The sequence below is a fragment of the Macaca nemestrina genome, chromosome 4 (genome assembly GCF_043159975.1).
Source record: "Macaca nemestrina isolate mMacNem1 chromosome 4, mMacNem.hap1, whole genome shotgun sequence".
Taxonomy (NCBI): Eukaryota; Metazoa; Chordata; class Mammalia; order Primates; family Cercopithecidae; genus Macaca; species Macaca nemestrina.
In genome coordinates this window covers 167726038-167743339 of record NC_092128.1, presented here as the reverse complement: position 1 = coordinate 167743339, position 17302 = coordinate 167726038, and the positions used below count along the sequence as shown (strand labels likewise).

The 17302-nt window shown below is 36.9% G+C and overlaps 1 long non-coding RNA gene across 6 annotated transcripts in view; it reads right to left on the bottom strand.

The window, feature by feature from the left end:
- LOC105472819 (uncharacterized) overlaps positions 1-16147 on the bottom strand; it is a 278602-nt gene extending 262455 nt beyond the window's left edge. For all 6 annotated transcript variants that reach the window (XR_011622723.1, XR_011622724.1, XR_011622722.1 and 3 more), the window contains exons 1-2: positions 15803-16147; positions 12214-12364 (exon numbers count right to left, since the gene is read on the bottom strand). This is a non-coding gene — a long non-coding RNA (uncharacterized lncRNA). The remainder of the gene's footprint in view (positions 1-12213; positions 12365-15802) is intronic.
- Between the last annotated feature and the right edge of the window lie 1155 nt (positions 16148-17302).

Sequence of the window (17302 nt, the reverse complement as noted above, 5' to 3'; positions counted from 1 at the left end):
TATTTCCTAATCCTTTCCCTCCACCTACCCTCATCCTCTGATAGGCCCCAGTGTGTGCTGTTTCCCTCTCTGTGTTCATGTGTTTTTATCATTTAGCTCCCACTTGTAAGTCATAACATGCAGTATTTGGTTTTCTGTTTCTGTGTTAGTTTGCCAAGGACAATGGCCTCCAGCTCCCATGCAAAGGACATGATCTCATTCTTTTTCATGACTGTGTAGTATTCCATGGTGTATATGTACCACATTTTCATAATAACTTGTAATTGTCTTAACATGTGGTGAGTCAGGCTTTCAAGGTTCAAGCAGTGAAAATGTTCTCGAGTTCTTTTTTAAGAAAATACTACGTAGGGAATAAAAGGAAATAATTCTTCAAATGAGCCATGAACTAGTCAAATATTATCATTAGATCAACCCAGCTATTAGAATTAGCAGAACAAGAAGCTTCTCTGACAAAAAGGCACAAAGAAGGTGTCATAAACAGAGTAGAAGATAAAAGATAAAGATAGCGACACAAAGCAAACTAGACGCAAGCTATTATTCTCATGAAGAATGAACAGATCTGTTCTCTGTTCTCTATGTATGAGATTTTAAAAACGGGAGAAATATTCAACTAAAGCAGTCAATTATTAGCTTAGGAACTGTGTACTCGGAACCTGGGGATATATACATGAGTGACATGAAACATTCTATACTGAAAAAAGAATCTGTTTCCTTCTAATGCCCTATTAATAGCTTCCCAGTGATGTAAACAAATGTCTTCACAAAAAAAAAGATAAGAAAGTTTTTCAGAAATATAGAATTGTGATTTCCAGACTGACACTGTTTCAGTTCCAATTCTAGCTCTGCAGATCCTAGGTGTGTCATTGTGAGGATTAAAGTAAATGATGCATTAGACCATTATACATGTAATCACTCATTAAATGCTAATTGTCATAGTTCTTAAAAAAATCTGATACTTGAATAGTTAATGCCTTATATATTCATCAGATAAATAAGTGTGTAATTATAGATCTGATAAGAAATACTTAGTTAAGCGATTTGTAATTCCCTGTAGAGTCACAGGAGGCTGTCTTAAGGAGGTGGTTGCCAAGTTATGACTTGCAGGAGTCAAGTTTAAGCAAGAGATAAGGGCAGGGAGAAGGTATAACAATAGCCCTCGGGAACTTTCTATGCAGAGACCCTGAGGCTGGAAGAAGACACCATCACAAACAATGTTGACAACTACTGGTGAACACTAGCATATTTATGTTTGTGTGTGTGTGTATATATATACACACATACACATCTATATTAGATTTCCTAATGGAATAAAGTAACAGAAGAGTCTTTATTTTCTATCTCTGTTTTTTTTTAAATCTAGAGTAAGGTTTACAGATGTATGTGTGTGATCCTATATATATATAAAATGTGTAATGCTTCTAGCTCCCAGAAAAATATACATATATGCACACACACATACGTACATCTATATTAGCCTATATTTTCAATGAGAGGAAGATCTTGTTAGTTTTAGCCTATGGGAATAGTGATCACTTATACCCAACAACTAGTTGAGATTTTAACAGAAACTTGTCAGTACATAAATATTCATGGCAATATAATTTTACACACACACACACACGTATGCTAATTGCCTTAGGCAAGAATATTTGAACATTTAGAAAAAGATTTTGGCTAGGCATGGTAGCTCATGCCTGTAATCCTGTCACTTTAGGATGCTGAGGCAGACAGACTGCTTGAGCTCAGGGCTTCAAAACCAGCCTGGGCAGCATGGCGAAACCTCATCTCTACTAAAAATACAACTAGTTGGGTGTGATGGTGCGTGCTTCTGGTCCCAGATACTTGGGAGGCTCAGGTGGGAGGATGATCTGAGCCCAGGAAGTCAAGGCTGCAGTGAGCCCTGATCACGCTACTGCACTTTAGCCTGGGCAACAAAGTTGACGCCCTGTCTCAAAAAAAGAAAAAAAAAACTGTACATTTGACTGCTTATTTAAAACAAGATGCTGTTGTGTAGCTGTGGTCAAGGAAAGTAAAACTAAGAAAGGACCTGTGTAGGCTAGAAAGGACCTGTGTAGGCTGAATATTTGGATATAACTGAGGTAAAACAGAAGAATTGTTACGAAAACAAATACAATTACAGTAAACATTGTACATTTCAACTTCCTTTAATATTGTATATAAATTTACCTATTGACTTTTCATATACATAAACAAATCATTATTTTTGAGCCAGATTTTGAAATGCCCACATAGGTCAAAAAACCTTTCTTTTTCATTCGTTTCTTTTTTTTTAGTGACAGGGTCTTGCTATGTCGCCCAGGCTGGTTTCAAATTCCTGGCCTCAAGCAATCCTCCTACCTTGGCCTTCCAATGTGCTGGGATTACATGTGTTGTCACTGTTCCCAGCAAAAGACATTTTTTTTTTTTTAAGTCAATTGATCTCTAGAATAAGTTGTTATATGTAATTGAGTAAGTTTTAGCTGTTTCATATACATTGAAATTAACCTTCTGAAAGTGTTTTAGGGAAGATGAATGCCTTACATGTAACTAATTTTGACTCCTTTTTACTCCTGAAATTTTGGCTAATCCCATTATTCTTAATGAGTGTTAAGGAATAAAATAAATCCTTACTCTAGATTTTAAAAAAACACAGAGATAGAAAATAAAAGACAACTCTTCTGTTACTTTATCCCATTAGGAAATGTAGAGTTGCACTCTACATTCTGACCCTAAATGTTTGAAATTGGTCATCTTGTTATATGTTGTGCTATTTAAAGATTCACTTAAGTAACATAGAATGCTTTTTATTAAATGAGGTTAAGAAATACTTATTTAACATGATAGTGCATAGAAATCACCTGCTTTTGAACAGGCAAAGTTGCACATATATAGTATTCCTAGTAAATTTTAATTCATAAAATAAGTGAAATATCAGCTTGTGCTTAGAAATTCTATGATTTAAGATAATTTCATGAATTTTAATTGAAGAGAAAGCCAATTATGTTACTAGTCTTTACTCTTTTAATATCTATTTTATATGCCTATTTTGGTAAAAACAATATTTTATTTACCGTATGTCAGGATACAGAAAAAGTGGAGCTGATTACAATGAAAAAATTTTGCCAGCAAAATAATCAAACCTAAGCATATTAAAAAAGAATACCTGGGAATTTCCACAAAGATTAAAGCAAGCCAAACAATATACTATCCAGTATTTTTTCTGTGGTTCCTATAAATTTAAATAATGAATAAATACCTTAGTAACTTAAAATACTTTTGAAGTTAGTTCAATTTATTCAATAAATATAGATGTTATAACAAAAATGCTATATGTTATATATAGCATATATACATTATATAAGATGTTTTTCATTATTTCTGATTAAAATGTAATCAAGTAGGAAGCATGCTACATAAATCATGTATACATTTCAAGGTGCATTATTTTGAGAGTCACTGAAAGCCATTTACAAACCGATTTTCTTTGCTTGCACCTTCCAACAAATAATCAACGAATTTATACTACATTTATATTCTTTTTTCTATTTTTCGTTTTGTAGATGGAGTCTCGCTCTGTCACCCAGGCTGGAGTGCAGTGGCATGATCTTGGCTCCCTGCAACCTCTCCCTCCCAGGTTCAAGCGATTCTCCCACCTCAGCCTCCCAACTAGCTGGGATCACAAGACCCTACCACCATGCCCACCTAATTTTTGTATTTTAAGTAGAGACAGGGTTTCACGATGTTGGCCAGGCTGGTCTCAAACTCCTGGCCTCCAACAACCCACCCCTCTCGACCTCCCAAAGTGCTGGGATTACAGGCTTGAGCCACTGGCACCTGGCTCTGCATTTATATTCCTAAAATAATAAAAATATAGTGTATGTGCATGGTACTTAACATACGCCAGGATATTTTCTCATATATTGAATCCATTTATCATTTAACTTTTTTAAATCAATCTTCCAGGAAGGTATTAATAGTCTCATTTTGCATATTAAAGAAACGACATTTGTAGAAGCTCAAAGCCACATAGATCATATGCGGTAAAGCTTGCACTTGGAGCTACTTGAAGCTGTGTTTTCTGATCATCCTCATTGAATCCAAAAGTCACATATTTTACAGTAGTTCCATAAATGTATTATTTTTCTATGTCCATTTGGAGATATGTTTGAAAATGGGAGACTCTCCAATACATGCATTAGAGAGTGAGCTTTGAGATCCCACAAGTGTTCAAATTTGGCTCAATTGCCTCCAGTTATATAACCCACCACGACTTACATAACTGGGAATAATAATGAGATAACATTTGTACATTGAGAAGAGACTGAGAATCAAGTCTTGGGATATTCCAGAATTCACTTGTACATTTCTTCACACATTCACTTTCAAGTTCAATATTACATTATTCTCTGATCTAGACACTGCAACTATAGTCCCAAGGGGTAGAAGATAAAAAGTCAATAACCTGATGTGGCAACATATTCACGTCCATGGGACCTATCTATATACCTGTATGTATACTTCAAGTCTCATTTAAAATACAGAATGGCTGCTCTCTGCATTGCCCCCCACACACAGCTTTTGGTTTTTCACAGCATATAGTCTCTAGGTAGTTTAATATTTTAAATGACAACTCAAGGCTATGAAATTAAATTTTCCAGCATTAAAACTGGAGGTCGTGCAATCTGTTATAACCTAGCTTCAAAAAGTCATTGTTAAGAGCTGAAGTGCACCTCTCTACCCCCCACCAATTTATACATTGAAGACCTAACACCCAATATGACTGCATTTGGAAACAGCACCTTTAAAGAGGTAATTAAGGTTAAACCAGAACCTAATGGTGGGGTCCTAACCCAATATGAATGATGTCTTTACAGGAAGAAGAGACACTAGGGAAGGACAAACACCAAGGACAGGCCAAAGAAAGACATAGCAAGAAAGCAGCTGTCTGCAACCCAAGGAGAGAAACCTCTGGAAAAGCCAAATCTGCTGGCAACTTATTTTGGAGTTCTAGCCTCCAGAACTAAAAGAAAAACCAAATCCCTGTTGTTTAAGCCATCCACTCTGTGGTATTGTATTATGGCAATACCACCGTCAACTAAAATCATCATGTGGCGTAACTTCAGTTATACTCAAATGGTTGAAATAGTGACTAGCCCACCAGATTTTAGGAGATGACCGTCTTAATGAGAAGACTATTAAATAATTTGCAATCATGTTCTAAAGCTACCACATATTTTTTTGTTGATATAGAATCTCAGATATCTGACCTACATTTGAACTCATGTTATTGCCTTTATCGATGGGAACTTTGCCTGTAATCACTTGTGACCTTTTGATGATATAACCCATGGTGATAGGTTTGTGGTAACTATTGCTCCGTGAAGCCAAAGCACCGGCAAACTGAGTTCTATGTTTTTACCTTAATCACCAAGTTTATCCTTGCCCTTTCATCTGTTGTTGCAGTAGAATGTAACTGTACCCTACTCTACCAGGGACAAGCAGTTACTCAAATTAAAAAAAAAAAAATTTGCTAAGGACTTTGGTAAGACTGAGTTAGTGTTTCTTGAAATCTCTTTATGCCTCAACTCAATCCTCTTGGTTTATCAAGTTTTCTTTAATTTAACGTAACTTAGAAGAAGAAATCAATCCTCGTTTATTTTCTAAAACTTTGAGAGTTAGGGTAGTGCTTCAACACCACTAAAATTTTCATATTTTAGAAAAAAAAAATCCTTGGGTGCTGTCAGATGAATGGTAGGCAAATTCAAGAGATAATATTTCAAGAGAAAGAGGAAGCTTTTTTTTTTTTTAGTCTTCAAAGTCTGTTTCCCAGCATTTTTTTTCAGGGATGTATTCCATTTTTATTTTTTAAGTTATGAGTGACCTCATTTCTTGCTTCTGTTTCCCTATTATTTTTAATGGTCTGGGAAGAAAGTCACTTACTCGGGCCATTAAAAATGAAGTTTAATGAAAGCCTGTACATTAAAAAAAAAAAAAAAAATTCCTTCACTATTAGAAGCCAATCTGAAGAAGAGCCCCTTCTGGTTTCTAGGGAATTTACTGAAGAAACTGCACCCAAATGATGCATTAAACACACTTAGAGCCTAATATATGTTCATTTCTGAAATCCAATGCAGATACATCTAACCGAGCTGATAATGAACAAGAATTTTTTTCCTCATTATTGTCTGTCACATTAAACTAAGTAGGGGTTCCTCTAAATTAAGTTTGTCTACTTCTAAATATCAGACTGTTTTTCACTTTCTGCTTACGTTGGTTATGTGTAAATCAAATTTATCTCGATGCAAAGTGTTTCCCCTTAAGAAATCAACGTCATTCACACAGACTGATATAGTGAAGCACTGGAGAATAAGGAAAATTCATTAAAAATGAAACACCCTGTGAATTGAATATAAGAAAAAGCATGTTATGTTTTAAATAGGAGGAAAATAGCCCTGTTTTCTTACAACAAACAGGCCCTCAGCCAAAATACTGTTGCATTTCTGACTGAGTTTGGAGTTGTTACTAAAATGGAAAGAAAATGTTATTTGTAAGCTATTTTTATACTCAAATCTGCATTTATACATTCTGTAGCTAACATTTACTACTTATATTCCATGGAAACAGATGCTATACAAATACAAGGATGTACTACTTGTTCACGCGGTAGGCAAATTAGGAATTTTATATCCATGATTGGAGTTTTCAAACAAAATCAAAATAAGCATCTTCAAATTTTTTCTTTTCAGAGTGTTACAAATTATGCTATATAGTTCTATTTTAGCATTAACTACCAGGTACTCATATTTTTGGCCCAAACTTTGGTCTCAACAAGGCTGGTAAATATACTTACAAAAAGCACACAGAGCAAAATTGACGCAGCCAAATGTTCTCCCTGTATTAATGTGATTTACTCATGCTCACCACACTTTGTCTCTCCTTCTCATATTTTGATCATTTTATCTAAGGGGAGGTACAGAAGAACTGTTCCTGTGGGGCAAGAGAGGGGTAGTAGTAGAGGACTCTGTCTATACTTTTATGTGAACAAGGATGTGTCAACTCAATGTGTTGAGCATGAGCTAAATACTTGGACAGGCAAATTGCCATGAAAAATACCTACATCAGTTAATAAAGGGTTGAAACTAGAGAATTACACATAACATAGTATCAATCCTGGAAAATACATAGTCAGAAGAAAGAGTCAAGGAAGATAGGTATCATGGGAACTGAGGCAAAGTTAATAAGATAATTAGGGTAGAGAGAAGCTTTAAAAGGTCCTTCCTACAACCTGTCCTCAACACTTCACATAACCAGCATAGAAAATGGGCTATATCATATATTGCCCCAGACATGCATTTGCATAAGCACTCATACATAGAGTTCACCGAAATCTTTCACAGTGTATTACACTCAGTGTTCTGCTGTAGCTTACCTACAGGGTTCTAGATTCCAGGGTCAAAGTTTCCCTGCAAACTTGAATGTATGCATATCATTTTAATTTTTCTTTGGAGACAGGGGCATCTTGCTCCCAAGTTCTATTCATCTTTCTTAAAGCATCTGAGGCTGGGGTAGATGATGATCACATCAGTAGGGAGTGGCTTGCAGCTAACATGCAAAGTACACTTACTTTCAGTTTCCAATGCCTCAAACTGACTTTAAATGTGTCTGGTCCATCAGGCTGTGAGAATATCATGACTGACACTATCTATGGCAGTTTTGAGAATCCCTTCTCTCAATAGTGTCAGTCACACTGCTTTCTGGGTTGGGGCCAGTGGATGTGCTCCCTCTGAATGACTCAAGTTTGACTCACACAGCCATGACTCCTTTGAGGAGTACACTTAAATCCACGGCATCTCCTGCCCCATTGCTAAGCTAACTTCTCTATTATTCTTCCCAGTTTTCTACCTAGTATCTAGTGAAGCTTTCCATGACACACAAGGATAAACACACAAAAAATATACCTAGATTGCTTTGTTTCACATACTCCAGTGGGATAAAGTCACAGCTACGTAAACCCAATCTAAGGTTATAAAAACCTTGGTACTAGGTTAACGTTTCATTGATATTTTTTTCCCACGGGAATTCACCTCTTCGAAGGATCTATCTCCTAGAGAGCCAAAGCTCCACTATTACAGCCAAGACCTACTGCACAGGAGGGTCTGAGATCTTTTACCATCTCATCCTAACAACTCTAAGAAGTTTAGGAAGGTCTAAGCCCTAAGATGTCCCAGCTATTGCAATTTTTCCTTTATAAGCATTAATTACACCCTTTATCTTTCCAAACAGAACCCGTGGAAATTTAATATTTGCCTGGTTTCTGTCCATAGTTGTAAATTGCTTCTTTTCCTGTCCGGTGTTGGCGTGCATCTCTGTAAACTGCATCTGGAAAGAATTTAGATTTTCTCTCTACCTTGCAGACTTAATACTAGTTGTTAAAGTGAGGTGGACGAGAGGATCCCTGCCAGTTAACGAGTAACTTTCCCTCCCCAGAGGAGTTAGTAACAACCAGGATGCTATTCAATATTTTATTCTGCAATCACTCATCCAATTCATCCTTGATTATAGGCAATAAAATGGAGGATCACTTATAGAGCTGTTGACCATAAAATTTGTCATTTTCACCATAACTTACACACGCTTCCCTCAAATCCTCTCAATCCATCCTCAAGGACCTTAGTTCTCCTCTTTCAGAACACATCTGTCACTATCACATGTCCATTGCCAACTGTCAAGAACAATGAAGAGTCTGAGATTTTATCTCATTTGTCAGTTAACAAATTATGAACCCTGCCTTTTTCTGGTGTACAGTCTATGTAATTTCTACAAACTTCTGTAATTATTTGAGGATATCACATAGATGTCTTCAGCAGATGAATACACAAGTCACAGCATAGAGATGACTGATCAAGTTACAACCAGAGTTTGTCTGCTTGATCCTGAGATTTTAGGAAAACCAAGCTTATCTGTTAGTGTTACAATTTATGCCTTATATAAATTGGATTTGGAATGCATGACTATCTCTTTAAACAATACATGCTGGTAAGTCAAATTTCCAATTAAGTAACCTCAATATTGCATTTATAGAAAATGCACAATCTCTGTAAGAAAAATTATGTAAAATTCATCCTTATAATGTATAACTAATGCTACTTGTTAAGTAGCTTCCTATAATATGATCATATCTGGTATTTTCCCAATAATAATGACTTAAATTGCTATCTTCTAGCTAGCAGTGATTCAGTGTATTTAAATTTCCTCATTTTCCTGCATCAAAATGGAAATTTGTTTTTTGAAAATGCATAGCTATGCATTTTAAAATCCTTTTAAAAGCATTCATTTTATTTGATGAGCTGTCTATTTGGTACCATACCTATGGAAGCAGGTCAATTTTAATAGAGGCATTAATAAGACATGTTACCCCCTGGTGCCTGAAGGTGAAAATATAATAGGTCTGCCTTCAGAGAAACATTTCTCAGTTCATCTGGCGATTGAATCAATTCTTCAGTTAAAGACATTTTACCTAATTCTTACATAAGAATTTCCCAATGTTATCACTTCTGAAAACAAAATGCTTCCTTAGTGTATTGGTCTTCATTTTTTAAATGAAAAATGTTAAATTCAAAGGACACTTTGATAATGAATCTAGAAGACAAATGCAGTGCACTGAGTTCACTATTCACTATGTTATTTACATTCTTACCAGGGCAGATTCTGCTGCAATCAGCATATTTGTATCCTCCAAAATAAAAAGCATCTTAGGTCACTTAATCTCTTCAATGCCCATAAAAGAGATGAATTGGCATTCCAAAACAATTGTTAATGTTTAAGTTACATTATTAACATACATTTTTATCTTGGGTGGATGCAGAAAATTCAATATCAAAATAATAGTGTCTTCAAGCTATCATTAAAGAGATGACTGGTTTTTTTGAATGTCTGATTCTATTTCAATATACTTTGACAACTCACAAGAGTTGACAACTCAGATTCAACACATGACATCTGAGCATGGCAACTAATCATTTTACAGGGGGAAGTGTCCAGAGAAGCAAAAGCAACACTAAAAAGAATAAAAAGCCCAAAACATATTCATTCAAGGAATACCTATTTGTTAATAAATATACACTGGTTTCTTTTCCTTTTATTTAGCAGACTGTGACCTACCTGTTTTGAGAAATGTTTTTGAATTATTTTACGACATTTTGAGAAGACACATCTACTGATCATATTATTGAAGAATATTGTGATCATATAGCAATCACCCTTTTAACAGCTAGTAAAATTTTTGTCTATATTTTGTACATAAACATGTTCTGTAGAAAATTATTAGTATTTTAAATTTATAATATATTCTTATCTTTCTGAACACAACAAATCTAAGTTTGGTCTTCTGATGCAAAGAATGCTGACAGCACATTCTGGCTAAGCAGGTTTGTGAACTCAATCTACAATATGCTGTATACTAAGTGGGCACTGGCCAAGTGTTCTAGAGATGAGTTGTTTTTGGAAAGGAGAAAAAGATTATTTGGAATGTCTGACTTTTTGTAGAGAGCTACCAGGAAGGGCAGTGTACTTGAAGAGAAACCCCTAAATGATGGAATACCTCCATTTCTTCTCTAACTCCAAAAACAAAGTTAGGCTCAGAAAACAAAAATTGAATGCTTTATTCCATAAAAGCACTTTCCTCAGAATTGTTGTATATTACACTGTTTTATAAAAGATACACATATAGTTGAATGAAATACACACTAATCACAGGAAAAACACGGCCCAAGTTTAACAAGCCTCAGCTTTTTTGAGAAGCATTTACCCATTATACATGCCTTGAAATGTTGTCAATCTAGACCAAACAGATGAGAATTTCTTCTCTATACTAGAGTCAAGAAAAGGGTTTACTAAAGAAAAAAGTTTAGCAAAGATCCTAAGTGTATCTTGGAGCCACATTGCTATATTGGAGGGAGATTTTTCACGTACAAGGAAGAAGAGCAAACCCGTGAGTCATCAATGTGTCTGCTGGGTACAAGCATGGAACCATTGTGGCTTCTATGAAAATAAGGAAAAGAGAATACTAGAAAGTATAATAAAGAGAAAGTGAAACTGTCGCTGTTTGCTGATATGATCATATACCTAGAAAACCCTAAAGACTCATCCAAAAAGCTCCTAGAACTTGTAAATGAATTCAACAAAGTTTCAGGATACAAAATTAATGTACACAAATCTGCTATACACCAACGGTAACCTTGGGGAAAAGGGTGGGAGTGGGGATGAGGGATAAAAGTCTACACATTTGAGTACAGTGTACATTGCTTGGGTGATGGGTGCACTGAAATCTCAGAAATCACCACTGAAGACCTTATTCGCATAACCAACCACCACCTGTTCCCCAAACACCTATTGAAATAAAAAAGTAAATAAAAATTTTTTAAAATAGAAAAAAAAAAGTTTAATAAAGAGGTAAGCACGGAGTGCTTTGTATACAATTCTAAGGACTCTAACTGTTATGGTAACTGAAACAGGAAACCAATGGATGGTTCTGAGAGACAAGACAAGTCTTCTGCCTTAACTGAAGATTTCTTGCTACTTGGAGGAAATACACTGAATAGAGAGCAAGGGCAGAACAGGGAGACAAATTAGGGGTCAACTGAAATAAATGAGATGATGATGCCATGGAGTATGTAGTATACATGAAAGTAATCAAATATGGACACATTTTCAAAATATTTAAAAATATCAAACATGGTTTGTTAATATATGAAACATGGAGTAAAACAAGAGAAGAAAACTAAAATGTTCTTGCTCTCACTTTGGTTTTAGGTTGAGCTCTTTTAAGAAATAAATTCAAAGCTCTTGAAAGTTGTACCCATGTCATATTCCTGCAAGTTACCTTAGACCTGTGTGGCGCCCTGAGTCCTGAAGTGTGTTAAAGATTCACTGTCTCTTTTCGGGTCGAGTTGTTTATACTTTGTGTTCTCACAGTGTTGTACTTAAAAACCCATCAACCTCCCCCCCCTTTTCCCAAGTGAATTTGAACTTGTATAAGAGGCAATAATCCCCAAATTCCCCTTTATCTATCTATTCATCTAAATACAGATGCTCCTCAACTCATGATAGGGTTATGTCCCTATAAACTCATGATAAATTCAAAGTATTTTAAGTCGAAAATGCATTTACTACACCTAAACTACGGAACATCAATCATAGCATAGACTAGCCTACCTTGAACATCCTCAGGACACTTGCATTAGCCTGCAGCTGGGCAGAATTATCTGACAACACGGCACGCTGAAGAATGTTGGTGGTTTATCCTGATGATACCCTGGCTGACTGCCCAGCATCTGGAGAGAGCATCATACTGCATATCACTAGCCTGGGAAAAGATCAAAATATAAAATTTCAAGTATAGTTTTACTCAACATATATTTCTTTCACACCATCCTAAAGTTAAAAACCATGAATTGAACTGTAGTTAAGTTGGGGGCTACCTGTATTCATGTAATGCTTACAAAATGCCAGAGACGTTCTCGAATTTATATAGAGCGTTATCACTCATTCGGTTCTTACAGCAATACTTTAAGGTAAATGTTACAATTACCTCTAATTTAGAGATTTAAAAACTGAGACACAGAAGGCTTAGAGTGAGTCTGCAAAGTTACTTAGTGATAGTTGCAGAGCCAGGATTCAAATACTATGGGAAATATCATGCTCCTAACTGCTCCAAATTCACTATGTTTTTATACTTATTTGTCTTATGTTAGAAAAGTTCCTGGGCATCCCATATACCTCAAATAAGCATGGAAAATAAAAGTGATGTAAGAAACTCAGAGTATAAATGCATTTTTTACATTAAAAACAAGTTTTGGGAGTTTATTACATAACATTTACAATTTTAGGTTCTTGCTCTTCATACATTTACACAAATTAATGCCCAAATAAATGTATTTTTGACATTGTATATTCTAAATTAATAATTTACAACTTAAATTATCAGTTCAGTGGTCACATGACTTATCGTCAAACTTGAAAAGCGTTGACAGTGAAAGAGAATGGTAATAATTATGCCAAGACAATAGGCATAAAGGATTGTCCCGGGCAGTTCCCTTAGAGGTGGGTCTATGCAGATACAATGAAATGGCTTTGCTTCTTCAACATTAAGCTGCCAGATTGATTCTCTAATTAAAATAATTAATTCAGGTTTTCTATGCTATACTATTCATTTTTGGAAATGCATTTTTTTACTTTACACAGGTAAAAATCTGCCACTCTAGTAAACTAATACTCATAATTCTAAGTTTGTTTCCTGTTGTCTTGTTAAATTTCCTACTGTTGCAATTGTATTCGTTACTCAATCATTAGGTGAATATAAAGCATTTCCATGAAACATCACGCTGTGAAATGGGAAAATGACCTTCAGCTTGGAAAATCATGGTTTTAGGATCTTTGTATTTGTTTTCTAAATTTTTTAAAGCTTTTCCCAATGTTTACACTAAAGCAAGAGACTATTAACTTAGCACTGTGGTTATGGTGCTATGTTAAGCATAGGCAAGTGAACAGACGTCCTTTTTCTTTTCTCAACAGTATGATCCCCAAACTCAAACTTTTTCCCTTATTGCCATTCCTGGTGTTGGGGTAAGGTAATACATCCCAATGTATAAGACCTTTCTCACATTCTGGAAATACTATTCTCTCTTATAAGCACCCCCCTAACAACAACAACATGTTATGATCATGTTATTCCCCTACCACAAGAATGAATGAATTTCCACTGTACACAATATGAAGTGTGACTTTTTACCATTGCTTGAGGGTGTTAATCTGTAGCAGGACAAGCCGCAGACAAAACCCCTCAGACACCGCGTTAAAAAAGAAAGTGGCTTGGCCTCGCTATTCATTTTGTTTTTTACTTAAAATACTTTTTTCCACCCCGTCCCCACCCCCACCCCCACCCCCCCATTTTAACATCTCTGAACCTGAGAAGGGAATCCCGATCACAGCTGGTCTGGTGGCAGTCGTGGTGTTAAGCTACTGTCAGACCGCTTTTTATGAACCTGGTCAATAACTGTTCATGATATCCGCACTTCTATTTAAATAAAAACAAATTTTTCAACTTTTGTAACATTTCTAGTTAGAAAGTTATTGCATTGTACTTTTCATGAAAGCATTAGTTTTTCCTTCTAAATATTGCAGGTAAATCCAATGAAGCATCTTATAATCAATACGTCTTAAATTTGATGGAGTACAGAAGCTTGCAGAGGTTGTTCCTAAATTTTTTTATTCATGTACATCATATTTTGGAAACATGGTCCTCTCTTACACATACCTCAGTAGTATTATCAACATCAGATAATGTAATCATGTAATAATAACACAGCATTTCCGTAGTGTATATTCGACAATGCAAATTGATATGTGTTCTACAAAATGACCAGCAATCTTCAATAGTTTCAAAGTCAAGACAGAGAAAGTATTCCATATTAGAGGAAACTATGGAAATATGCCAACTAAATTCAATATGTGAGCCTGAATTGGATTCTGGAACTGAAAAGGAGTATTAGTGACAAAGTAAAAGTTGAATAAAATCCCTAGATTGGCTAATAGTATTACATTAAGGTCAACTTGCTGTTTTTTATAACTGCATTTTTTGATTACATAAGCAAACACCACTTGGGAAGCTGGATAGGTAACTGGGTTCTGTGCTATTTCTGCAACTCTTGTATACATTTGTATCAACCTAAAAAGTTAAAAAACAAATATAAAAAGCAAAATAAATTTTATTTCAAAAGAAACCAAAGTTGTATTTTAGAAACATATCTATGGTAACTGATAAAATTTGATTTTATTGATATTAAAAAAGTAGATGATGTGAACTGATGAACTTAAAGAATGGGGCTAACTGAAGAAGCATAACACACAGCCACGCACACAATGCTACTTCCTGAAAATTAAATTTGTGAATGATGTCACTAAACTTGTTACTTTTTAATGTTCCTGGAATTATATTACAGAAGTTACTAAGAGATTATTTTAGACAGCTAGAAAGGGAAAAATGTCCTCAGTAAGGCTTTTTCCTTTAATAAAAAAGCAATCCCCAAAACATTTCATTTCTAACAGCAGCCTGAAAAGCCAGACCTGCAAGTATTGATATGCCATATGTAAATACAAGAGGCTCAGAGTCAGGTACACTCAACATGGTGGTTCCCTCTACTTTTTCTTTGCTACCACTTGTGCAGACATCATGACAGTGAGCCAGGTAGAGGCCATGTGTCTACGTATCGTGGCGACCAGCCAACTAGCCACATTTACATAATGAAAGTTAGCGTGGGCAGGACTTTTTTGGGGGGCTACTTGAACACCACACCTGGTCAAGCCAACCTCTTCGGCCCTATGCAAATCAGACACCACCTTCTCAAGCCTCCCAATGTAACCGACTGCCTTCTGCCCCCTGTGGAGTTATTTGGTTTGGAGCTCTCCTCTAAGGAAAAGCCATTCTCTTCTTTCTTACCTACTAAACTTTCCACTCCTTAATCCGGCTCCATCTGTGTCTATCACTAATTATCTCAGCACGAGACCAAGGACCCTGTGTGTTTCCCCAGAAAATGGAGCAATGTCAATTGGACCAATAATCATGTGGGTCACTGAAAGACATGCCTTTGACATATGCATTCATTTAAATTACTTTACATCTTTTTTAATAAGAAAAAACACCTTCACTTTAAAGATAATCAGTATTTCCATTTTAGTACTATTTAAAGAAGAGTTTTAAGATTAACTTTCACGAGGAACTATTGTCAAGAGATTGATCACTTACACATGGTGTGCCTGGAACTAGTGAGTTCTTGCTCTCGCTGACTTCGAGAACGAAGCCTCTGACTCTCGCAGCGAGTGTTACAGTTCTTAGAAATGGTGCCTCCGGAGTTTGTTCCTTCAGATGCTCACAAGTGTACAGAGTTTCTTCCTTCTGCTTGGTTCCTTGTCTCCCTGACTTCAGAACTGAAGCTGCGGACCTCCACGGTGAGTGTTACAGCTCATAAAAACGACACAGACCCAAAGACTAAAGAGCAGCAAGGCTCACCTTCAAGAGCAAAAGAAAAACCACCCCTTACTCTATGCAAGGAAACCAAAAGAGCACTGCCCCTGCTGGCTGGCCTGCTTTTATTCCCTTATCTGGCCCCACCCACATCCTACTGATTGGTCCATTTTACAGAGAGTTGATTGGTCCATTTTACAGAGAGCTGATTGGTCCATTTTACAGAAAATTGATTGGTCCACTTTACAGAGAGCTGATTGGTCCATTTTGACAGAGAGCTGATTGGTCTATTTTGACAGAGTGCTGATTGGTGCATTTACAAACCTTTAGCTAGACACAGAGCGCTGATTGGTGCATTTACAATCCTTTAGCTAGACACAAAAGCTCTCCAAGTCCCCTACCCAATTAGCCAGACACAGAGCGCTGATTGGTGCATTTACAAATCTTAGCTAAACACAGAGCGCTGATTGGTGCATTTACAAACCTTTAGTTAGACACAGAGTGCTGATTGGTGCATTTACAATCCTTTAGCTAGACACAAAAGCTCTCCAAGTCTCCTACCAGATTAGCCAGACACAGAGCGCTGATTGGTGCGTTTACAAATCTTAGCTAGACACAGAGTGCTGATTGGTACATTTACAATCTTTTAGTCAGAAAAATGTCTCCAAGTTCCCGCGGGACCCAGAAGGCCGGCCTGCTTCACCTCTCAATGGCACTCGCCGCGGGACTTTGTGGCAGGGGGCCCGTGCACTCAGGCAACCCAGAAGAAGCTCATCCGTGATCAAGCCCAGCGGGCAGCGGCGGCAGCGTGTAGTGCGGGGCCCCTCGAGCGGCGCCGCCCCCCTCCCGTGGAGCCCGCACCGCCCTGGCTTCCGCCCCGCCCCCCCGCCGCCTCCGCGGCGCCTCTCCCTCCCCACCTCCCCGCGAGCAGAGGGAGCCGGCCTCTGCCAGCCCCAGAGAGGGGCCCCCACAGCTCAGCGGCGGGCTAAAGGGCTCCTGGAGCGCCACCAGAGTGGGACGCTGAGGCCGAGGAGGCGCCGAGCGCTAGCGAGGGCTGCTAGCACGTTGTCACCTCTCAATAGGATTAACAACATTTATGCCTATGACAAGGTAGGCCGTGTGATAGATGATCAAACCAAATATAAACACAAAACCTGTTTGTCATGGTTAATTGAAAATATAGACAAACTAGCTGAGTAAATACGTATACATTAAACATAGAGGGAACATGAATAACTCCAATGACAGTGGAAGTTGCTAATGAAGACATTGTTTTTTAGA